General features: G+C 39.7%; 1 non-coding gene across 1 annotated transcript; it reads right to left on the reverse strand.

The window, feature by feature from the left end:
* Positions 1 to 7,028: 7,028 nt before the first annotated feature.
* Positions 7,029 to 7,132, reverse strand: LOC130978660 (small nucleolar RNA R71). Its single transcript, XR_009086280.1, has one exon. It is a non-coding gene; the product is annotated as a small nucleolar RNA R71 (small nucleolar RNA).
* Positions 7,133 to 7,398: the final 266 nt, after the last annotated feature.

Genomic DNA, 7,398 nt, shown 5'->3' on the forward strand with positions numbered 1-7,398 from the left:
TAAGTTGTTCCAAATAAGCTAGATAGAGATGCATGTTCGTAGTGGATTCTAGGTGGTTAGGTAGCTAGGATATGGTTAGTGGATTTAGGCCTGATAATTGCTCCGTTCTTGTTATCTGTTTATCTGTTCTGCAATTTTATTTTGGCTATGATGTTAATAATGTTCATATGTTGCGCTTAACTGTTTCATGCTGCTGTTACACTGCTCTTTCTTATTCTTGCTATTTGTGCAGCCTTATTTCAATTCATATGAATTGTTCTTACTATTTGTTTTCCGAGAACATCCGATTTTAGCCGGAATGCTGCCCAATTTTCTACGAATTGTTTCCTTTTACATTCAAGTATTGGTTTTGGCAATTCTCTATTTTGCACTACTCCACGATTACCAAACCAATTCTTGAATGCTCGGGCTAGCATTCTTATTACTTTTGATTTCCTGGTTAATAAATTGGTTTATTGATGATCTGATTTTACTTTTTACTACTTCTATATGTATATGAATCATCATCAATACCCTGTTATCCCTGCTTGAATAAGAGTGATTTATTCTTTTACTTTGTGAATTTATTGTTACCTAGGAAACCATTCTCATGCCACTAATTTTAACCATCTTTTCACTAACTCACTCTTTAACTTTCTAACTTCCTCTTTCCTTCCTAACCATTTTAATTTTCAAAACTTCTCCTTTCTGTTTTCCTTCACTTACTTTAACCTTCTAATTCAAGGCATGATTACTGTTTTTCCTTATTAACATGAATTCCACTTAGCATGTATTTTGGATTGCCATTTTTATTTTCAGACTTTTTTCTTAAAGACAATCCCGAATACTCACATCTTTCACTCAATTCTCGCTTCTCTCGCTCTTTTGCCACTCTATGCCTATATTGCTATTATCCTTTTTGCCTACTTGTTTTCCTGCTTTTATTCTTCAATTATATCTTGAAAATTCTATTTTTCAGGATGTCTGACTCTCAAGGTAGGGGAAAGGGCAAAGTTACCACTGGCAAAAGGAAAAGAGGCGAATCCTCTGGTTCCATCCTTGGAATTTTACATGATGATTCCTGGCAGGAGAAAAACTTTATCGCGTAGGAGATGGCTGACCAGCTCCTCCCTGCCAATGATCCAATTAAGTTTGCAAACCGATACTGTGAGCTGAAGTTTCCAGTGTTTACTACCTCCAGAAATCTGTACCTGGAGAGGACTTTGAAAATTTCAGAAGAACTACAGCAGTTCACCACCGATTAGATCAAACAAAGAGGCTGGTTCTTCTTGGAGAGAAACTTGACTGAGGTAAATGCTTCTTGGGTAAGAGAGTTTTACTGCAATTATTTCAAGACTTCCTTGGATACAATGCACCTCAGAGAAAAACAGATACTAGTCACTGAAGAGGCCATTGAGGATATTCTGCACCTTCAGCCTAAGTCAGATAAGCCTGACGGTTACCAAAAGGCAGACATGCGCTTTCTAAGATTTGACTGGGATGCTGTCAAAGAGAGGATAGCCATTGACCCTACTGTCCCATGGGTCATGGGTAAGAACACCACCATGCCTAAAGGAATTAAGCGGATATACCTGAATGATGAAGCTCGGCTCTGGCGCCAGATCTTGAGTAACTATATTATGCCGAGCACTCATGAAACAAAGCTGCTTGCCGCTATGATCACCCTCCTCTGGTGTGTGATGGAGGGTAAGGACCTGTACCTGTGGTGCACGAAATTGTGATCATCAATGGCGCCATCAACATGGTACGCTCAATTGCAATCTCAACTCTCTATCATAACTTCGCACAACTAACCAGCAAGTGCACTGGGTCGTCCAAGTAATAAACCTTACGCGAGTAAGGGTCGATCCCACAGAGATTGTTGGTATGAAGCAAGCTATGGTCATCTTGTAAATCTCAGTCAGACAGATTCAAATGGTTATGGATGATTTATGAATAAAGCATAAAATAAAGATAGAGATACTTATGTAATTCATTGGTGAGAATTTCAGATAAGCGTATGGAGATGCTTTATCCCTTCCGTCTCTCTGCTTTCCTACTGTCTTCATCCAATCCTTCTTACTCCTTTCCATGGCAAGATGTATGTTGGGCATCACCGTTGTCAATGGCTGCAATCCCGTCCTCTCAGTGAAAATGTTCAACGCGCTCTGTCACAGCACGGCTATTCAGCTGTCGGTTCTCGATCATGTCGGAATAGAATCCAGTGATTCTTTTGCGTCTGTCACTAACGCCCCACAATCGCGAGTTTGAAGCTCATCACAGTCATTCAATCCTTAAATCCTACTTATAATACCACAGACAAGGTTTAGACCTTCCGGATTCTCTTGAATGCCGCCATCAATTCTAGCTTATACCATGAAGATTCTGATTAAGGAATCCAAGAGATAAACATTCAAGCCTTGTTTGCTTGTAGAACGGGAGTGGTTGTCAGGCACGCGTTCATAAGTGAGAATGATGATGAGTGATGGTGTTTTTGTGGAAAAACGAATTTCCAACACACATATCCATCAAGTTTTTGGCGCCGTTGCCGGGGATTGAAATAGATTGACAATGATTAAGTGAAGTGGAGGTCTAGATCAAGCACTTTTTCTTTTCTGTTTCTTAATTTTCTTTACACACTAACTGTTTGAATTTTTGCTTAAACTAACTAAAAATTCATTCTAGCAATAGATTGAAGTTTCATTGGTTTTCTGGATCTGTGTGATTCTTATTGTGTGTTTGTATGTCAGGTACAGGAAGAGCCTCCCCTATTCTCTCTGAAATTGACCAAAGAACTCTTCGAAGAATAAAAAGAGCTGAAAGAGGGAAGAACGTCATTGGAGAGGAAGAATCGGAGGAGGAATTCCAAGAAATGGAAGGAGATCCATCAAATCCTAATCAACCGGAAGGAGGAGCCAACAATAACCAACAACAAAGAAGAGTACTGGCTTCCTACACATTTGCAAATGCTAGACACTGTGGGAGTAGCATCCTTACCCCCAATGTCAATGCAAACAACGTTGAACTAAAGCCACAACTCATCACACTGGTTCAAAACAATTGTTCTTTTAGAGGAGGGCCATTGGAGGATCCAAATCAACATCTATCTACCTTCTTAAGGATTTGTGACACTGTCAAAACCAATGGTGTGCCTCCTAACAGTTACAAGTTGCTGCTCTTTCCATTCTCTCTCAGGGACAAAGCCACTCAATGGCTAGAAACATTTCCAAAGGAAAGCATCAACAATTGGGATGATTTGGTGAGCAAGTTTCTTGCCAAATTTTATCCCCCTCAAAGGATCATAAGATTGAAGACTGAGGTGCAGACATTCACTCAAACGGAGGCTGAAAATTTATATGAAGCATGGGAAAGATATAAGGCACTATTGAGGAAGTGTCCACCAGAGATGTTTACTGAGTGGGATAAGTTGCAGAACTTCTATGAAGGACTTACTCTGAAAGCCCAAGAAGCACTTGATCACTCAGCTGGAGGCTCATTACAACTCATGAAAACTACAAAGGAAGCTCAAAACCTCATTGATATGGTGGCCAACAACCAATATTTCTTTGCTCATCAAAGGCAACGCCAACCATCACAAAGAAGAGGAGTCATGGAGTTGGAAGGAGTAGATTCAATCTTAGCTCAAAACAAAATGATGCAGCAGCAGATTCAACAACAGTTTGAGCAAATGGCCAAAAGAATTGATGGCCTGCAAGTAGCATCAGTGAGTGCCACAAGCCAACCATCAACCACATGGGTGCAAAGTGAAGAAACTCAAGAGGAGCAACAGCAAGAGCAAGTCCAATACATGCACAACCAAAATCCAGGAACAAATAAAGTCTATGGTGATACCTATAATCCATCTTGGAAGAACCATCCCAACCTCAGATGGGGAGACAACCACAATCAAACTCAGCAACCATGGCAAAGAAACTCAAATAAAAATAATTGGAAAAACACAAACCACAACAACCAACCAAACACTAACCAGAACACATACAGAAAACCACAAAACACTTACCCCAACTCAAACCATTATCCACCCAATAACCACCCAACTAACCAGAGCACCTACCATCATCCAACAACACCCCAAAGCCAACCTACCTCACAAGAATCCCAGAGGATTACTAATCTAGAGCTGTGATGCCAAGGCATCTTAGGCTAGTTTCACTAGCATTTTTCTGTTAGTTTTAGTTGTTTTATGCATTTTCTTGAGCTTAAAGTAACCAAGAATGGTTAAATGAATAACAAAGCAATGAACCATCCAAACAGTATGATTTTGATGCAAATTCCATGAGTTTTTAGTTATATTACTTGAATGCTATGAATGGAAGATTTCTCATGAAATTTTGCAAGACTTTGATGCAGTTGTTTGGATGATTTCAGGGAAGAAGAGGTTAGGCAAGGAAGCAACAAAATCAATAAAGGAAGCTTGAATATCACATGTGGAGTTTAAGCTCCAATTTAAGCTCCAGTTTAAGCTCCAGTTTAAGCTTAAACTGGAGCTTAAACGCCAAAATCATGAAAGCTGAGGAAAAGCTGAAAGTGGCGATTAACCTCCAGTTTAACCTTAAACTGGAAGTTAAACGCCAGAAATGAGAAATGCACCAGGGAGCCATTTCCACGTTTAAGCTCCAGTTTAACCTTAAACTGGAGCTTAAACGTGTTCGATCATTCTCCTCCAGGGTTGCTTTCTCCATTTCCACGTTTAAGCTCCAGTTTAACCTTAAACTGGAGCTTAAACGTGTTCGACAATTCCACACTCCAGGGTTTCCTTCTTCTATTTCCACGTTTAAGCTTCAGTTTAACCTTAAACTGAAGCTTAAACGTGCTTGAGTTATACCACCTCCAGGAGTGTCCAACGTTTAAGTTGCAGTTTAAGCTTAAACTGCAACTTAAACACCACTAATTGAAAAGGTTTCTGGGCCAAAGATATTGCAGTTTAAGTTTGCATTTGAGCACAAACATTAACTTAAACGTACTCTGGTATGAAACCCAATTGAATATCATGGTTTATGGGATTGGGCCTGAAGAATTGATGAGTCTGGAATTTCAATTTGTTGAGTCATGTGTCATTACTTGATTATCACTAAGTTGGCTCAATGAATGTTACAGAATTGGATCAGCAGCCTCATCAGGATTATGGATCATAAACCCAAAGCAAAAGGAAATCAGGGAAAGGCCTCAAAGCCCAAGAAACACAACAGAAGCTCAATTTAGAAAGTGTATAAATAGGATAGAATTTAAGTTAGTTAAAGGACTTTTTTGGATCATTTTTCTAATTTTCATACTTTTGTAATTGAATTCAGAGCTATGACTCACTAAACCCCCTTTCATTGGGTTAGGGAGCTCTATTGTAATTCAATGAATCAATAATAGTTTTTATCTTCTTCTTCAATCTTTTCTCTTGAATTTTTGTTAGAAAGCTTCTCGATCTAATTCCATTGGTTAGTTGTCTTGGGAAAGAAACTATCCATAATTGGAATCCTTCGGAACCTTGGGAAAGGAATGGAGGATTCATGCTAGAGAAGCTTTCTCACAGTGAATTGGATTGGGGTTTGGATGGATATTGTGACATGTAATCCTACCAAATTGTGGTTCATGAAACTGTGTGGTATAATCAGTGATCGAGCGTCATCTCTTCTTATGAACATTTAAACCAAGGGATTGGGAATTTGTTTGTTTTTAGAGAGAATTGGTGAGCCAAGGGATTGGGATCCAATCATATAAGGTTGCCAAGCAAAATTCAATGAACGCATTGGTTGAGGAAGGGATAAAAATGTTTTGATTCGGAGATCTCAATATCTTCTGAAACCCAATGAATTCCCCATTTCTGATCTACCACTTTCTCTTTACATTCTGCAATTAAATTCATGCAATCACCCCGATCCCTTTTTAATTTCAGCAATTTAGCTTCTCGCTCTTTAATTCATGCAATTTAAGATTCCGCAATTTCAATTTCTTGCCATTTACGTTTCCCGCCAATTTTACATTTCGCAATTCTCATCTAAATCTTGATTCCGCTCAACTAGAACACACTTCTAATCCGAATTGCTCACTCAACCAATCCTTGTGGGATTCGACCTCACTCTATTGTGAGTTTTTACTTGACGATAACCGGTGCACTTGCCGGAAGGAATTTTTGCCGATCGTGCAATTTCCTAAAATCGCAGATATCAAGTTTATGGCGCCGTTGCCGGGGATTGGTTTTCGATTGATAATTCTCAAATTGGAAGTTAACTAGATTGAGCATTTTTCTTGTTTTGTTAATTCAGTTCAAGTTACTTGTTGAATTTTAATTTCTGCACTCTGTTACTTGCTTTCTTTCTTTATGCCTTTAAATTCAAGCAACTAACTCACTGACTCACTAACTATTTGAATTAATTCCTCAACTGCTCTAACCATACTCTTCCATTAACCAAGAGTATTTCACTTGTTTGTTGCCTGTGCTGTGTTCTTGTATGACAGGTAGGAGAGGAGAGACATCAACTCATCCATATACCGAACCAGAGAGGACCCTTCATAAACTTAGAAGGGAAGCAAGAGGGAAGAGAGTACTGGGAGAAGAAGAATCTGAAGGAGAATCCGAGGACAATTTTGAGGAAGCTCTAGATCTCAACATGGATAGAGAAGTTCACAACCATGAGAGAGCTGATGGAAATAATGCCATTCCCGAGAGGAGGGTTCTTGGTTCATACATAAACCCAACCTCTGGGAATTGTGGTAGCAGCATTCAGAAACCACCCATTCAGGCCAACAATTTTGAACTCAAACCACAGCTAATATCACTGGTGGAGAATCATTGTTCATTTGGTGGGAGTGCTAATGAAGATCCAAACCAACATCTCACAAAATTCCTGAGAATTTGCGACACTGTGAAGTCCAATGGAGTCCAGGAAGATGCCTATAAACTGCTCTTGTTCCCATTTTCACTTAGGGACAAGGCAGCTAAGTGGCTGGAATCATTCCCAAGGGGGAGCCTAACAACCTGGGGTGAGGTTGAAAGTAAGTTTCTGGCACGTTTCTACCCCCCACAAAAGGTCAAGAGGCTTCGATCTGAGGTTCAGACTTTTAGACAACAAGATGGTGAAACTCTCTACGAGGCATGGGAGAGGTTCAAGGATTTGACAAGGAAATGCCCACCAGACATGTTCCATGACTGGGTGCAATTGCATATTTTCTATGATGGACTTTCTTATGAATCAAGGAAGGCTGTAGACCATTCATCAGGAGGTTCATTGAACAGGAAAAAGACTGTGGAAGAAGCCATTGAAGTGATTGAGACAGTGGCTGAGAATGAGTACTACTATGCTTCAGAGAGACACAACACTAAGGGAGTCATGGAGCTGAACCATGTTGATACAATTCTAGCCCAAAACAAGGTGTTTGCCAAGCAACTAGCAGAGCTCACCAGGA

This window comes from Arachis stenosperma, chromosome 4 (genome assembly GCF_014773155.1).
Source record: "Arachis stenosperma cultivar V10309 chromosome 4, arast.V10309.gnm1.PFL2, whole genome shotgun sequence".
NCBI classification, from domain to species: Eukaryota; Viridiplantae; Streptophyta; class Magnoliopsida; order Fabales; family Fabaceae; genus Arachis; species Arachis stenosperma.